Source organism: Geotrypetes seraphini, chromosome 5 (genome assembly GCF_902459505.1).
Source record: "Geotrypetes seraphini chromosome 5, aGeoSer1.1, whole genome shotgun sequence".
Lineage (NCBI taxonomy): Eukaryota > Metazoa > Chordata > Amphibia > Gymnophiona > Dermophiidae > Geotrypetes > Geotrypetes seraphini.
In genome coordinates, this window is record NC_047088.1 from 19,087,253 (window position 1) to 19,104,756 (window position 17,504).

The window sequence follows — 17,504 nt, forward strand, 5'->3', positions numbered from 1 at the left end:
TATTGGGGATGGGTAAAATGTGTGTTTGCCTGTGGGGAGGTAGAAGAACTTGTATTGATGTAGCAACCAGGGTATGGGGCTAGGGCAGGAAAGGGTTAGGGGAGGTAGCAATACCCTCAAAGGAAACAAAGCATGGGTACAGCTCAGAACTATAATGTGGGGTAAGATTATAACATGGGATGTTGGAAGCTGGGGGCCTGGCTCATAAGAACATAATAGCCTTACTGGGTCAGACCAATGGCCATCAAGCCCAGTAGCCCGTTCTCTCAGTAGCCAATCCAGGTCCCTAATTCCTGGCCAAAACCCAAGGAGTAGCAATATTCCATGCTACCGATCCAGGGCAAGAAGCGGCCTCCCCCATGTCCCTCTCTATTAAGGAGAGAGTGTGGCACAGTGGTTAAAGCTACAGCCTCAGCACCCTGAGGTTGTGGGTTCAAACCCACGCTGCTCCTTGTGACCCTGGGCAAGTCACTTAATCCCCCCCCATTGCCCCAGGTACATTAGACAGATTGTGACCCACTGGGATAGACAGGGAAAAATGCTTAAGTACCTGAATAAATTCATATAAACTATTTTGAACTCACCTGGGAGAACAGTATAGAAAATTAAATAAAGTGTGAAAAGTTGTCTCTGGTAACCAGAGCTGAGATTGTGATGTCATAATGCCTCATTCCACCAATGCCTAAGAGCCAACCTCATCAGTGATGTCACAATGGCTCGATTGTACTATACTTGGCTCACTTTGAATACATTTTGATTTCTAGAGTGCTGCAGTAGTTAAAGCTACAGCCTCAGCACCCTGAGGTTGGTTGTGGGTTCAAACTCACACTGTTCCTTGTGACCCTGGGCCCCCCCCATTGCCCAAGGTACATCAGATAGTTTGTGAGCCCACCAGCACAGGGAAAAATGCTTGAGTACCTGAATAAATTCATGTAAACCCTTCTGAGCTTTCTTGGGAGAATAGTAGAGGAAACTGAATTTAAAAATTCAATAAGTCCAGCAATTTGGAAGCACATACGTCTCAGCTCTGGCGGCACTTTTTTTTTCAAAAATTTATATTTGGGGGCAAGTCCATTTAGGGTTCCTGAAAAAGAGGCTCACTGCCTCGAAAGGGAGCTTTGTTGAACTGGCAGACTCTGCGAGTAAAGGAACTCATTTTACTTCTACTGGATTAAAAGCTGAAACGGCTGCCTGAAAATCAGTAGCAAAACAACAGCAGATGAACGTCAAAGATAAGTGCTCAATTTAATTCTTCTTACACTCACTATTTCACTCATTTCAGGAGATAGCGTGACACTACACACACATTTAGGGCTCCTTTTACAAAGCTACGCTAAGAACATAAGAATTTGCCTCCGCTGGGTCAGACCAAAGGTCCATCGCGCCCAGCAATCCGCACTCGCGGTGGCCCATCAGGTCCATGACCTGTCAGGTTATCATGATTTAGCCCTATAGCCCCCTTGTTTTTATCAATACTCTTTCCATACTAATATCTACCCCTATCTGTATCCCTCAATCCTCCTATCCTTCAGGAACCCATCCAATCCTCCTTTGAATCCCCGTAGCATACTCTGCCCGACCACTTCCTCCGGGAGCGCGTTCCATGTGTCCACAACCCTCTGTGTGAAGAAGAACCTCCTGGCATTGGTTCTAAACGTGTCCCCTTCCAGTTTCTCCGAGTGCCCTCTTGTGTTTGTGGTCCCCCGTAGCGGTTTTAGTGTGTGCGCCACGCCAGACGCTAACGCCAGCATGGAGCCACGCAGCACGGGTTTAGTGCACGCTAAAATTCTGTGCGCGCTAAAAAACGCTATCGCAGCTTTGTATAAGGAGCCCTTAATTTATTCACAATTTAGGGCAAAATGCACACTTGGTGTGTTCCAGGATAGTGTGCGTCACAGAGCAAAATTAGCTCTGGAGACTTTATATTATAAACACAGAGCTTCCACGTCATGGTGGCTCACAATCCCCCCTCCTTTACTAATGCGTAGCGTGGGTTTTAGCACCGGCAGCGGCGGTAACTGCTCCGACGCTCAGAGAATTCCTACGAGTGTCGGAGCAGTTACCGCCGCTGCCGGAGCTAAAACCCATGCTATACATTAGTAAAGGAGGGGGTATATTAATCATTTTTTTGTTAAACTGATTAGAAGTTTTGGATGGAGATGCCCAGGTGTTCAATTTCCTAAGGTCTTCCTGCTATTTTTTTTACAGTCCTCATGTGTTTTGACAACTTTGAATAGTTTTCTGTCATCTGCAAATTTAATCACTTTGCTTGCCATTCAAATTTCCAGATCATTTATAAATAAGTTAAATAGCACCGGTCCTAGAACAGACCCCTGCGGCACTCCACTGTTTACTCTCCTCCATTGAGAAAAATGGCCATTTAACCCTACTCTTTATTTTCTGTCCGAAAACCAATTCTTAATCCACAGTTGAGCATTGCCTCCTATCCCATGACTCTTTAATTTTCTCAGGAGTCTCTCACGAAAAACTTAGTGAAAAACTCTCTGAAAATCTAGAAACACTATATCAATCGGCTCACCTTTATCCACATGTTTATTCAGCCTTCAGAAAAATGCATTCCCAAGGAGTGTTTCCCAGCCAAAATATACATTGGTCCAATCCTAAGATCAAGTTCCAAGTCTAAACAGCTGGTGGGGGTGGGGTGAGTACACAGTGAAAATGTCTGTATTGAATGGAAACTGGTCATTACCACTTCTGCACGAACAATGCTGAAATCTGTTTATTCTCTGGTGACTTCGGCTGCTGGAACAGATGAGCTGGTTAACTTGCACAACCTGAGCACATTCAGCACTCTAAAATGCTCAAGGTCAGAACACACTGTATACTGTTCCTTTCAAAATATTGTTGAAAGAGCATTTTGTCGGCAGCCTGCTGACATTTTTCTAGCACATTCTAGTGCTATTTTAAACTCCTAATTATTCCAGGGCCTTGCTGGCGTGGCTCATGATCACATCTCCCCTTATTCTACAAAATCTCCAATAAAGCATGAAATAATTTTGCCTTTTGGTTTTATCAATGGTTCCCAAAATGCACGTGATGGTCTCATATCACTGTCTGCTGCTTCAACAGCTGAAGAGAATAGTTAGCATTGCCTTGAGACACACCCTGATGCTTTTCTTCAGAGAGCAAATACCACACCTCTAAGCAACAAATAGCTCCCCTTCAACCCACTAAACTGCAGAATTCTCATCCAGCTGGCTTAAAGCTCATTTGTTTACAGCTCTCTTAATACATAGTAACATAGTAGATGACGGCAGATAAAGACCCAAATGGTCCATCCAGTCTGCCCTTCCTGATTCAATTTAAATTTTTTCTTCTTAGCTATTTCTGGGCAAGAATCCAAAGCTCTACCCGGTACTGTGCTTGGGTTCCAACTGCCAAAATCTCTGTCAAAGCTCACTCCAGCCCAACTACACTCTCCCAGCATTGAAGCCCTCCCCAGCCCATCCTCCACCAAACGGCCATATATAGACACAGACCGTGCAAGTCTGCCCAGTACTGGCCTTAGTTCAATATTGAATCTTATTTTCTGATTCTAGATCCTGTGTTCATCCCACGCTTCTTTAAACTCCGTCACCGTTTTCCTCTCCACCACCTCTCTCGGGAGCGCATTCCAGGCATCCACTACCCTCTCCGTAAAGTAGAATTTCCTAACATTGCCCCTGAATCAACCACCCCTCAACCTCAAATTATGTCCTCTGGTTTGACCATTTTCCTTTCTCTGGAAAAGATTTTGTTCTACGTTAATACCCTTCAAGTATTTGAACATCTGAATCATATCTCCCCTGTCCCTCCTTTCCTCTAGGGTATACATATTCAGGGCTTCCAGTCTCTCCTCATACATCTTCTGGCGCAAGCCTCCTATCATTTTCGTCACCCTCCTCTGGACCACTTCAAGTCTTCATACATCCTTCACCAGATACGGTCTCCAAAACTGAACACAATACTCCAAGTGGGGTCTCACCAATGACCTGTATAGGGGCATCAACACCTTCTTCCTTCTACTCGCTACGCCTCTCTTTATACAGCCCAGCATCCTTCCGGCAGCAGCCACTGCCTTTGTCACACTGTTTTTTCGCCTTTAGATCTTCGGACAAAATACAACTGAGCACTCATAAAAGGCAATCCAGTTTATTAGGATTTATTAATTGCCTTTTTCATGAAGAGATGCACCAACAGCTGTTTATAATACACTGAGTAGTAATCAGGTACTCTCAAGTATTTTCCCTATCTCTCCCACCAGGCTCAAAATCTAGCTGTGATGCCTGGGGCAATGGAGTTAAATGGCTTGCCCAGAGTCACAGGGAAGACTGGGATTGAACTCAAAACCTAAGGGTGCTGAGGCAGCAGCTTTAACCACTGGGCCATCCCACCACTCCACTCCACAGTGCCATGCAAATTCTGTTCAGCTAGTGTAAGGTCAGAATTGGCGTGCCTGTGTGCAGGCCCGCCATTCCAATGGCCGGTGTAAGTTGGTATGTTTAGATCAGGGACCTCGAGGGCCGCAACCCCAGTCAAAAGTTTTCAGGATTTTACCAATAATACACATGAAATCTATTCGCATGTGCTGCCTTCATTGTATGTAAATAGATCTCGTGCGTATTCATTGAGGAAATGCAGAAAACCCGACTGGATTGCAACCCTCAAGGACTAAGGCTGCTCACCCCTTATCATTTATGGCGATTCTTCCAAACCTCCCTCACAACCTGTTTACCACCCCAATAGCACTTATGGCTGCAGGTGAAGCTTATATGACAGGATAATAGGATTTGGGTGGACTCAGACCCCCCCCAAAAAAAAATTCTGACTAAAACAGTACTTACCTGTCTGTAGAACAGCAGCGTCTTATAAGGAAAAGGTCAGCAGAGTATCACACGGGTATCTTAAGTAGCCTGGTGGATGGGCTAATGAGCCATAGAGAGGAGAAGCCAGGCCCTTAAGACACTCTAACCACAACATTTATGGTGGAAAGTGCGAGTCTACCAAAACCCTACTGTATGCCCAAGAGGATTCTTAATATTTTTAAAGTAGAAAGAATAACATATTGTACCCCTTGCAATGACAATGACAAACAATCCTCAGTACGTTTAGGTGGAGTAGCAAAGAACAATTTGGTTTTATTCAAATTTAGTTTCAATTTAAACTCCCTTGTCCACTCCTCGACAACCAACATCACCCTTGAGATTTCCTTGCAACGTTCTGGGGGAATCGACGCAATCATAATTACAACAATAATGTCATTTGCATAGTTAAACCATTTAACCCCCAAAACTGATAACCTAGTGCCCAAAAAAGGATAAATAAATATTAAAAAGCAAAGGGGAAAGGGGTGACCCTTGTGGACTACAAGGGTTGCTCCTGGGTTGAGAAAGTGCATTGTCAAATAATACCTGGTAAGAACGCAAGCCCAAGAAATAACAAAGCCAATGAAAAACACGGCCAGTGATTCCCATGGAATCCAAGCTTTGAAGTACAGATGCTGTGATCAATAAGGTCAAAGGCACAGCTAAGATTGAACTGTAAGATTAAACCCTAAAACCCTGAGCCTGCTGTAGGTCCCGTGATAACATTTTAGGGTTTTTAGAGACTTCTTTTAGCATCTTACGGTCTGCTCTGGGGGTCAACTTGCTTGGGCAGCCAGACTTGGGCATGTTGGCAGTTGTTTGGAAAGTCCTCCACTTCTACACTATTTTCCTGACCATGGAATGGCTAATGCCAAATTCTTTTGAGATCTTTCTAAATCCCTTACCAGACTTATCAGCTGCTACAATCTTCTTTCTGAAGGCCTCAGACAGCTCTTTTGATCTCACCATAGTGTTTATTCTCACCACAGCAGACATGCGCATACCAAACAAAATGTCTGAGGTTTGAGTAGGGCAAACTTCCTTCAAAATGCTGAGTAACGATGTTCTAACCATGTGCACCTGATGTGATACACCTGTGTGTGATTTGAACCACTTTAAGTGAGAGGATATGTGGGGGTGTCCTAATTTATTCCTCAGTTAGAATACACATTTTTGTGGATATCTTTTGTTTCATGAGTAAATCAAGGAAAATTTTTGTTGTTTACCTGCAATTACATCACTTTCTTTTTCAAAGATAAATAAAGATTTGACATCAATATGTGAACATTTCTTAAGAAAGAACTGAATATTTCATGGGGTGTCCTAATTTTTTCACGACTGTATTTCAGCAAACCATAGCATGGCAAACATTGTACAGTATTACAAAGCATGGTTAATATTGTATGACATGACTTAGCAAAATGTTTAGGCAAGTGTGCATGACAAAACATAGCTTGGAAGACACAGAATGGCAAACATGGCATGAGAGATCATAGCTTGGCAGACAGTGTGGCTCCTGCCCTCCTCCAGAGAATGCACATTCAGGTCTTCCAGTCTCTTCTCGTACATCTTTTGGTGTAACATTTCAGCATTAAGCTCTGGAACGCATTGCCAGAGGTTGTGGTAAGAGTGGAAAACGTAGCTAGTTTCAGGAAAGGTTTGGACAATTTCCTGGAGGAAAAGTCCATAGTCTGCTATTGAGAAAGACATGGGGAAAACCACTGCTTGCCCTGTATCGGTAGCATGGAACATTGCTACTCCTTGGATTTTGGCCAGGTACTAGTGACCTGGATTGGCCACCGTGAGAACTGGCTACTGGGCTTGATGGAGCATTGGTCTGACCCAGTAAGGCTATTCTTATGTTCATGTCTGTTCATCCTGGTCAGTCAGAAGGTAGTAAACTCCTCACTATACTTTTCTCTGCTACACATGGAATTTCTATCCATAGGGATTCCAAGGTGTGTTTTGGCTCCTGTAGAATTTTTAGTCTATTCAAGGTCCTCCTTAATATAGAACACCACTCTATCACTGCGATTATAATTTGTACTCCAGCAGTGGTGTAGCGAGGAAAACGACGAGCTTAATGCAGTGGATCCATGTTTGGAACAGACTATGAAGCTAGATGTAACCTCGACTCTGTAGCTCAGCCCTGGTGGGGAGGAAAAAGACGCACCTCTTTGACCTCGTGAACAAGTTTTGGCACCACTTACATAAGAACATAAAAAATGCCTTCACCGGATCAGACCTTAAGTCCATCTAGACCAGTGACCCACACACGCGGAGGCTAAGCTAGGTGTTCCCTGATGAAGACCTTGTTTACCCGTATCCCTCAATGTGATTTGCAAGAAGGCGTGCATCCAACTTGCCCTTGAATCCTAGAATGGTGGTTTCCGTCCCAACCTCCTCCGGGAGAGCATTCCAAGCGTTCACTACTCGCTGTGTGAAACAGAACTTCCTTATATTTGTCCTGGGCCTGATGCCCCTCAGTTTCAGTCCATGACCTCTTGTCCGTGTCACATTTGACAATGTGAATAACGATGTTTCTTGCTCTATTTTGTCGAATCCTTTTAGTATTTTAAAAGTCTCTTTCATATCCCCTCGCAGTCTTCTCCTTTCGACGGTGAACAAACCCAGTTTTCCGAATCGTTCCTTGTAGCTCAGATTCTCCATACCTTTTACTAGCTTCATGGCCCTCCTTTGTACCCTCTCCATTAGGGTTATATCCTTCTTTAGATAGGGAGACCAGTGTTGATACAGTATTCCAAGTGTGGTCTGACCATCGTTCTGTAAAGCGGCATTATGACGTCCGCCGATCTGCTCGTGATCCCCTTCTTTATCATGCCCAACATCCTGTTTGCTTTCTTTGCCGCCGCTGCGCATTGAGCTGACGGCTTCAGGGTCCTGTCTATCAGTACCCCCAGGTCCCTTTCTTGTTCGCTCTTGCCCAAAGTTACACCTAACATTTTATATTCATGCTCCTTGTTTTTCCTGCCCAGGTGCATTACTTTGCATTTTTCTATATTAAACTTCATCTGCCACATTTCCGCCCATTTCTCCAGCTGGTTCAAATCCTTCTGCAGTTCTTCGCTGTCCTTTTGTGTCCCAACTGCCCAACCTAGTTTTGTGTCATCTGCAAACTTGATAATATTGCTTGTGTTCCCTCTTCCAGGTCATTTATGAAGATATTGAATAAGATGGGCCTGAGAACCGAGCCTCACCACCACCTAATTTCCTACACCGTTGCTTCTACCGCAAACTAAGCTCAATTCGGAACTAGCAGTGACCTGAGCTTTGAGGATATTTTCATCAGGCTAGCACACACTCAGGCCCTGATTCTCCAAAAGTGCGTCCCGATTTTAGGCAGCTGTAGACGTCCTACAACTGTCTAATCAGCCAATCGGGATGCACGTTTTAAAAAAAAAAATGCTCCCCAGGCAGGCCTGAAGGCGCCTCCGGGAGCCTAGGGAGACCCGCAAGATGCCTAAGCTCGCCTACAGGCCTTAGGCGAACTTAGGCGGCCCTACGCGTCTCCCTAGTAGAGGAAGAGACGCTTAAAATGTAGGCCAGCAAAATGCTGGTCTACATTGTAAGTAGACGCGGCCGCTATACTGATCGCAGCAAGGGATCTCCCTGCTGCAATAAAGTATAGCGGCCGCGGCCGCCTGTCCCATCACCGACAGGAGGATGCCTAACTCCTCCTGTCGGAACCCCCGAACCCCGGAACCCCCCCCCCCCCCCCAAACTCATAATCGCCGACAGGAGGATGCCCAACTCCTCCTGTCGGAACCCCGGAACCCCCTCCCCCCCAAACTCGTAATCGCCGACAGGAGGATGCCCAACTCCTCCTGTCGGAACCCCCTCCCCCCCAAACTCGTAATCGCCGACAGGAGGATGCCCAACTCCTCCTGCCGGAAAGCCCAACGACCCCCCGCCCCAACTAATCTCCCTCCCCCAACTAACCTTTCAATGTTGGATTTAGCTGGAAGGGTCTTGCTGCCGTCCAGCCGACGGGTCTGCCTCGTGGAAATGAGACGACACGCCCCTTCCCGGCCCATCCCCGCAAAATCTAAGGCCTGATTGGCCCAGGCTGTAGAAGCCTGGACCAATCAGGCCTTAGGCATAGCGGGTCCGCCCATCCCCACTAATCCTAAGGCCTGATTGGCCAAGGTGCCTAGCCTGGGCCAATCAGGCCTTAGATTTAGCAGGGATGGGCCGGGAAGGGGCGTGCCGTCTCATTTCCACGAGGCAGACCCGTTGGCTGGACGGCAGCAAGACCCGTCCAGCTGACCAACATTGAAAGGTTAGTTGGGGGAGGGAGATTAGTTGGGGCGGGGGGTCGTTGGGCTTTCCGGCAGGAGGAGTTGGGCATTCTCCTGTCAGCAATTACGAGTTTGGGGGGGAGGGGGTTCTGGGGTTCCGACAGGAGGAGTTGGGCCTCCTCCTGTCGGCGATTACGAGTTTGGGGGGGAGGGGGTTCCGGGGTTCCGACAGGAGGAGTTGGGCATCCTCCTGTCGGCGATTATGAGTTTGGGGGGAGGGGGTTCCGGGGTTCCGACAGGAGGAGTTGGGCATCCTCCTGTCGGCGATTACGAGTTTGGGGGGGAGGGGGCTCGGGGTTCCGACAGGAGGAGTTAGGCATTCTCCTGTCGGTGATGGGACAGGCGTCCGCAACAACCGCGGCCGCTATACATATTGCAGCAGGGAGATCCCTTGCTGCCATAAGTATAGCGGCTGCGTCTAATTTAACCCGATTCTCTAAAGACGCCGGTTACAGAATCGGCATTTAGTATAGGACGCCTCTCCCGGGCGGCCTGCCTGGGGAGCATTTTTTTTAAAAAAACGTGCATCCCGATTGGCTGATTAGACAGCTGTAGGACGTCTACAGCTGCCTAAAATCGTGACGCACTTTTGGAGAATCAGGGCCTCAGTGTCAATTCTAGTCTACTTCATGCCTTTCGGCAACCACCACACGCTCCGCTATTGCCTACTCACTGCGAGCTCCTCGCAACAGCCACCCGGAAACACGCGTGAGGTAACCAGAAAAACATCGAATGCCAACAGGAAGTACGCCAGACATGCACGTAGCTGTAGCCACTTACCACAAATTCTCTCTCAGCTGGAAATTTACCTTGCAACCCAGAGAAAAGGCAAACCAACCTTAAATGTAGCCCTGGCAGCAACTAGATATTGAAGGTAGAACACAGATTGACAGAGGTGATTGAGCAGCTCTCCTGCTTTGCATTAAGTGAACTTGTTTTTTTTTTGCGACATTGTGCCAGGAACATTACCCATGATGCTATTTTCACAAGCACATCAGGAAGTTGTGGGTGGGCTTGTATTTTCCTGCTGCGTGCTCGTCCCTTGCCATCTCTGCAGATCATTAGATCTGCCTATGCCTGTAGTTTCGTGGCTGTCACCCCACAAAGTCAAGCGAGATGACAGCCCGGGTGCTCACTTAAATTAGCCGGGCGAGGTGCCCGGCTAAAAGACACTAGGAAGAACACTGCATTTGTATCTTTGCTTTCTTGAGTACTCGACTAGCCTCTCTTAACTTTTCCAGATATTTTTGCCCATCTTCCTTTTTCTGCTATCTTTTGTAGTTTATAAAAGCTAACCACTTTTCCTTATCTTCTCAGCTACTACTTTTGAGAACCAAAGCGGCCTTCTTTTCCTCTTACTTAACTTGCCTCACAAAAAGGTTTGCCACCCTTACAATTACTCCTTTCAGTTTTGCCCACTGCACTTCCACTCCTTCCAGACTTTCCCATCCAGACAATTTTTTTTAAGTCTAGAACCTTTGCTTTTGAATGAGCCCTCTCTATACCTGTCTCAGTATTAAACCATACTATGCAGTGATCACTGGATGCCAGATGATCACCCACTGTAACATCAGAAACACTTTCCCCGTTTGTAAGCACTAAGTCCAGTATGACTCCCCCCCCCATCCCACGTGGGTTCCATTACTAATTGCTGTAATAATTCTCATTCTAGAGAATCCAGGATCTCCCTACTTCTAGAAGACCCTGCAATAGGGATACCCCAATCAACAATCCAGCATGTTAAAATCACATATTAGTAAAACTTCCCCTTTTTAATAATAATAATAATAATAATAACTTTATTTTTCTATACTGCAATACCACAAAACAGTTCAGAGCGGTTTACAGGATAAGAGACTGTACATTTACAGCGAAGTTACAGCTTAGTTATAGCGAAGTTACATCGAGGTTACAGCATATCGAAAAACAGTTCAGAGCGATTTATACAATGTAGGTGCAGAGAATTAGTTAACAATTATATGGTATAAACCAGTGACAATTACAAAATGATCCAATAATTGTTGCATGGGGGGAGGGGAAGGGTAGGGAGGAAGGCAAGGGATTATTAGTTTGGTCGGGGGGGGGCGGGGGTTAGAGGAATTTATCAAAGAGGTATGTTTTTAGAGATTTCCTGAAGGATTGATAAGTTGGGGCGCCCGGCCCGCCGCCGCCGCCCGGCCCCGAAAGTAGCTGAGCAGGTGTCCTCCAGCTGCATTGCTACCACTAGGGGGTGGAATATTTTCAGTCGCTAAGGACAGGTATGTTCCCTGGAGTCCTGCAGAACTTGCATGTCCCTCACAATTGAAAAATGTGACAGTAAAACAGCACCCTCTATTGGTGAGACTGTGGGTGGAGGACTCCTGCTCAGCTTAGAGGGAACCTAGAAAGATATATTCTGAATGTCTACTATTAAATCTCTGTCCACTTCTTCCATCTGTGAAGGAGGCCTGTATATCACACCAATGTAAATATATTTACCATTCCCTTTTACCAAATTGATCCACAGTGCCTTTTCCTTACCCTGCGGATCCTGCAATTGTGTGGCTTTAATATGATCTTTAACATATAACGCTTACTCCCCCTCCTTTTCTTCCTACCCTCTCTTTCTTTAACAATAATAATAATAATTTTATTCTTATATACCACCATACCCTTCGAGTTCTAGGCGGTTCACAACAATTACATTAGGATCCGCATTGACATGCCGATTTACAACAATTTATTAGATTAGCAACACCATTTAGCCAAACTTGGCTGATGAAGAAGGGAATGGGTAGAAGAGAGGGAAGGAAGCATTTAGGAGGGGGGGAGAGGGCCGCACGTGGGGCCCGGTAATGTCGGAAGGGGGGCGGTTACGGGTCTTGTTTGTTGAATAGGTAAGTTTAACAGATTATAGCCCAGTATAACTTTCCAGTTATGGTTCTCCGTGATTGCCACTATATTCAACTCATCTTCTTCCATCACAGCTTCTAGATCCAGAGTCTTGTTTCCCATACTTTGAGCATTAGTATACACTTCTCCCTCCGTATTCGCTGTGATGGGGGATTAACAGACCCGTGAATACAGAAAAACCATGAATAACTTTTTCATATGTTATTCGCTGTTTTCTATTAAAAACCATCATGAATATGGTGAAACTGTGAATAACATGGTGGGAGACTTGGGTGTTCCTGAAGGAGAGGCAAAACATGGTGAAGAGAGTGCTGGGAATCAGCGATTTTTCTCAGTAAACGCTTGGAATCAGCAATTTTGCTATACAAGATGACATAATTTGGGAGGAGGAGCCAGCAAGCTAAAAACTGCGAATAATCGAAACTGCAATTGCTGAAACCGCGAATACGGAGGGAGAAGTGTATACTGATTTCCAGACATTGCTCCCTTTTCCCATCCGTGTAGAGGGATTGTGATTTACTTACCTGTCATTCCTATTTACAATTCGCTCAGCAGTTGACGTAGATAAAATTTGCAATCTTTAAAATCAGTCTGCTCTATATTTAAGGAAACCTGGTCTACTGTGGCCTTTATTGCAACCTCGCTATTGGAATACTCTTTGTCTTCCCTTTTATGGTGATATCTTTTAGAGACACCTTATTTCGAACTAGCCTTTTTTAAGCGACTGTCGGCCTTCCCCCAGTTTCTAGTTTAAAAGCTGCTCTACCTCCTTTTTAAATGTTGACGCCAGCAGCCTGGTTCCACCATGGTTAGGTTGGAACCCATCTTTGCCGAATAGTTTCCCCCTTCCCCAGAATTTTGCCCATTCCTAACAAATCAAAAACCCACCATCGCCTCATCCACACATTGAGACTCCAGCTCTACCTATCTCTTGGGTCCTACACGTGAAACTGGAGGTTCTAGATTTTAGTTTCCTATCTAAGAGCCTAAATTTGGCTTCCAGAACCTCCCTATCACATTTCCCTATGTCGTTGGTGGACACAACAATGAAGTCAACGGCACAATGCGCAGCAGCCTCGAAAAAGGCAAACAGAATGCTGGGTATTATTAAGAAGGGTATTACAACCAGAACGAAGGAAGTCATCATGCCGCTGTACCACGTGATGGTACGACCACATCTGGAGTACTGTGTCCAATATTGGTCACCGTACCTAAAGGACATGGAGATACTTGAAAGGGTTCAGAGAAGAGCAACGAAAATGATAAAAGGTATGGAAAACCTTTCGTACGCAGACAGGCTAGAAAGGCTGGGGCTCTTCACCCTGGAGAAGCGAAGACTCAGAGGAGACATGATAGAGACTTACAAGATCATGAAGGTGGAGAGGGACAGATTCTTCAGCCTATTGGGAACCACAAGAACAAGGGGACACTCGGAGAGATTGAAAGGGGACAGGTTTAGAACCAATGCTAGGAAATTTTCTTCACTCAGAGGGTGGTAGACACCCGGAATGCACTTCCGGAAGATGTGATAGAACAGAGCACATTAAGGGGATTCAAAGAGGGATTGGACAAGTTCCTGAAGGATATGGGGATTGAGGGATATAGATAGAAGTAGAGATAGGATTATGAAAGGGTATAGATAGAAGAAAAATGGGGGATTAAAGGGTTTTAGACAAAGGATCACTTCCAGGTCATGGAACTGATGGGCCGCTGCGGGAGCGGACTGCTGGGCGCGATGGACCTCTGGTCTGACCCGGCAGAGGCAACTTCTTATGTTCTTATGATAGCAGGCTCCTCCCCAGCACTGTCTAAAATCTCATCTAGGTGACCCAGGAGGTCTGCCCCCTTTGCGTCAGGCAGGCAAATGGCCAAGTGATCCTTATGTTCACCAGCCACCCAGTTATGTATATGATGGAGAGGGGAGGGCCAGATATTGGACTATTGGTTGGGGGTAGGGCCACAGGGGTGAGGAAACAGTTGAAGGTTCACTTAGGGCAGGGGTAGGTCCTCAAGAGCCAGAGCCAGGTCAGGTTTTCAGGATATCCACAATCTCAAGGAGGCAGTGCATGCAAATCCATCTCATACATATTCATTGTGGATATCCTGAAAACCTGGCCTGGCTCCGGCTGTCGAGGACCGGAATTGCCTACCCCTGACTTAGGGCATGGGAGAGCCCAGGGTCGGCCCTGCCTGCAGCTGATTTTCATCTAGAAATGCTTATTTGCAGTCAGCGCACCCCAATTTTTTATCAGTTGCTGAGAGATAGCGCTACAATCGCTTGAGCCTCCTGGGAATCAGCAGTAGAGAATGACACAGAGACAAATTTTTCCCTGTCCCCGCAAGCAGGGCAGGATTAATTCGTCGAGGGCCCCCTGCCCTGCCCCACCCCACCACGCGCCCAGGCGGAAACAGGAAGCTGCGTCAGAGGGAAGCTTTGGGCAAGCAGCACCGCTTGCACAATTACAGTTCCCGTTGCCTTTCTTACCCGCGTTGCTTGCTTGTCTTATTTTCCGTCGATGGGGGGGGGGGGGGGCGTGCTGCCGATCGATGCTGGAGGGGCCCATCGCCGTTTGGATAAAACAATGTTGATGCCCTCCTTCATCGGGTCCACCTAACCATTTCGGGCCCTACTTGGCCTATTGGTTAATCCTGCCCTGGCCGCAATTTCTTTCCCTGTCCCATCCATTCCTGCAAGCTCCGTCCTCAGCTCAAACACTTTGGAAAATCATAAGAGTTGGAGGCTTGTGCGGTTAAAGCAGAGCTTACAGGAATGGGTCAGGGGTAGCCCCAAAACTCATGGGGATGGGGCGGGGAAAATTGAGTTCCTGCGGGGATGGGGGACAAATTTGTCCCCTATCATTCTCTAATCAGCAGCACTAGTGACATTTCTTTAAAACCCTTGAACTGAGCAAAAATCTTGGGCCATGTCCCAGGTTTCATTAGCACCCAATGCGGGCAGCCCAGGAATGGACGCACAACTAAGGCCTCTGAGCTCGGGGGGAGCTGTCCAGAGCCAAAAAAAGGTGCCAAAAAAAGCATCAACCGTTTTCTAAATAAAATGCAAAGCGGGCCAAAAAGCGCGACGGAAGAAGGAGGGAGCCCTAGATCCGGCGGCCGTGCCTTCGAGCACAGCTCCCTTTCAGGCCGCTGACCTTGCCAGCCACTCGGGAGACACGTGGCGGTCGCCTCCCCCGGCCCCTTTGCACCCCGATCCTCGCGGTCCAGCTATTTCGGGACATTTTTGCCTTTCGAGAGCTCGGCAGCTTTTTTTTTGTTTGTTTTTTTTGTACCCTGCGGGAGCCGCTCCCTCCGCTCAGCACCGTCTTTCAGCCGGACTGAAGGCGCCCGTCAGCCGCAGCACGGTAAGGAGGAAAAAAAAAAAAGAGAGAAGGGGGTTTGTGGCCGAGGCTTCGCGTGATCGCTCCCCAATCTAAAGCTGCCGGAGTGGCAGGTAGTCTCCGGCGTTTGATCTTCCATTTTACCCCCCCCCCCCCCCGGCTGGGTTTTTGTATTTAAAAAGTACTGCCGAATCCAAGGATTCTCCCTACCTCAGCACACTCCAGGAGATTAGGCAAAAGTATGAATCCTCCTAATACAATTCAGCCGCAAAGAGCTCGCTTCTCCCCCCTCCCCCTCGCTTTTTCCATGACCGCGATCTGCAGTTGTCCGGAGAGACCCGGGGCCCGGACTGGCAGAGGCGATCTGGTTGAGAAAGGCTCCCCGTGGAAATGCAGAGGCTCAGCCTGGGTGGCCTCCGGGGACTCTCTTCAAATACCCAGCACGAGTGCAGGCGCGCGGATAGGCTGGGGGAGGGGGGGGGTTCCCTGTTTAAGAGGAGATAGGGTCTGGAACCAGAGGAGGGGGGGGGGGGGAAGGGGGAGTTCAAATGGGCTTGACACTAGCTGAGGAAGAAAGGGAGTGTTAGGGCCCAGGACAAAATTAAGGAGCCTTCTTCAGCTTAAGGCAGGCTTGGGGCCCCAGGACAACACCTCTCCCTCTCTTTTTTTGAGGGGGGGGGATGGGTGGGTTTAGTTTTTCTGGCCTCAGCTGTACAGAAGGTTACTTGTGGTGGGGAGTTAATCATACCCTCTTTCTGGGGGAAGGAGGAATTTAGTCATCTGCTGGGACTGACAGACATATCACTTGTATTACAGACAGTATAGATAAAGCACCAACAGGATGGAAATTTTCAGAAGTGAGGTGCAATACAGCACCTTCTCTTCTTTCAACGTCTACCAGGGATCTCAAAGTCCTTCCTTGAGGGCCGCAATCCAGTCGGGTTTTCAGGATTTCCCCAATGAATATGCATTGAAAGCAGTGCTTGCACATAGATCTCATGCATATTCATTGCGGAAATCCTGAAAACCCAACTGGATTGCGGCCCTCAAGGAGGGACTTTGAGATCCCTGATTTTGCAAATAGTTCTCATGCATATTCATTGGGGAAATCCTGAAAACACGATTGGATTGCGGCCCTCAAGGAGGGACTTTGAGATCCCTGATTTTGCAAATAGATCTCATGCATATTCACTGGGGAAATCCTGAAAACCCGACTGGATTGCGGCCCTCAAGGAGGGATTTTGAGATCCCTGATTTTGCAAATAGTTCTCATGCATATTCATTGGGGAAATCCTGAAAACCCGATTGGATTGCGGCCCTCAAGGAGGGACTTTGAGATCCCTGATTTTGCAAATAGATCTCATGCATATTCACTGGGGAAATCCTGAAAACCCGACTGGATTGCGGCCCTCAAGGAGGGACTTTGAGATCCCTGATTTTGCAAATAGATCTCATGCATATTCACTGGGGAAATCCTGAAAACCCGACTGGATTGCGGCCCTAAAGGAGGGACTTTGAGACCCCTGGTCTAAACCCCTGCCCATATGAGCTCTTTGCAATTATTTAAGCCTCACACACCCAAAACCATCCCTATGTACACTGAATCATTGTGGTGTATTTTTCATTACACTTTATATAGATAGATAGATACTGTTTGGCATAAATCAGGTCTCTTTCAGAGCAAAGGATCAGATCTAGGGTTTGCATACATCTCTGGGAGAGCAGTACGGGGGTGGGGGATGGGCAGCACTTTGGGAGGAAATGGTATGTTTCTTTAAAATCTTATTGGACAAACTTAGAACACAATGTTCCATCATTTTCCTGTTGTGAAGTTGAGCTACTTGAATGGCCTGTATTCATGAGAGGGGATAGGATTGCTCATTTCGTTGCTGCAGGGAATTTTCTAAGCATTAGACAGAACTGCTTTCAAAGATGCACTCCCAAGGGAGGTGGTGGAGAGAAAAACGGTGAGTGGTTGGAGAAACTGGACCTCTTCTCCCTTGAAAACAGGAGACATGATCGAAACATTCAAAATACTGAAGGGAATAGACTTAGTAGATAAAGACAGACTATTCACACTCTCCAAGGTG

General features: G+C 46.9%; 1 protein-coding gene and 1 long non-coding RNA gene across 4 annotated transcripts in view; one reads left to right on the plus strand and one right to left on the minus strand.

The window, feature by feature from the left end:
• LOC117361361 overlaps positions 1 to 17,504 on the minus strand; it is a 180,524-nt gene that overhangs the window by 116,517 nt on the left and 46,503 nt on the right. The gene's annotated exons all lie outside the window — the stretch shown is intronic.
• AMMECR1 (AMMECR nuclear protein 1) overlaps positions 15,169 to 17,504 on the plus strand; it is a 268,091-nt gene continuing 265,755 nt past the window's right edge. For all 3 annotated transcript variants that reach the window (XR_004539635.1, XM_033946567.1, XM_033946568.1), the window contains exon 1: positions 15,169 to 15,438. The gene's annotated coding sequence lies outside the window, so the exon portion shown is untranslated. The remainder of the gene's footprint in view (positions 15,439 to 17,504) is intronic.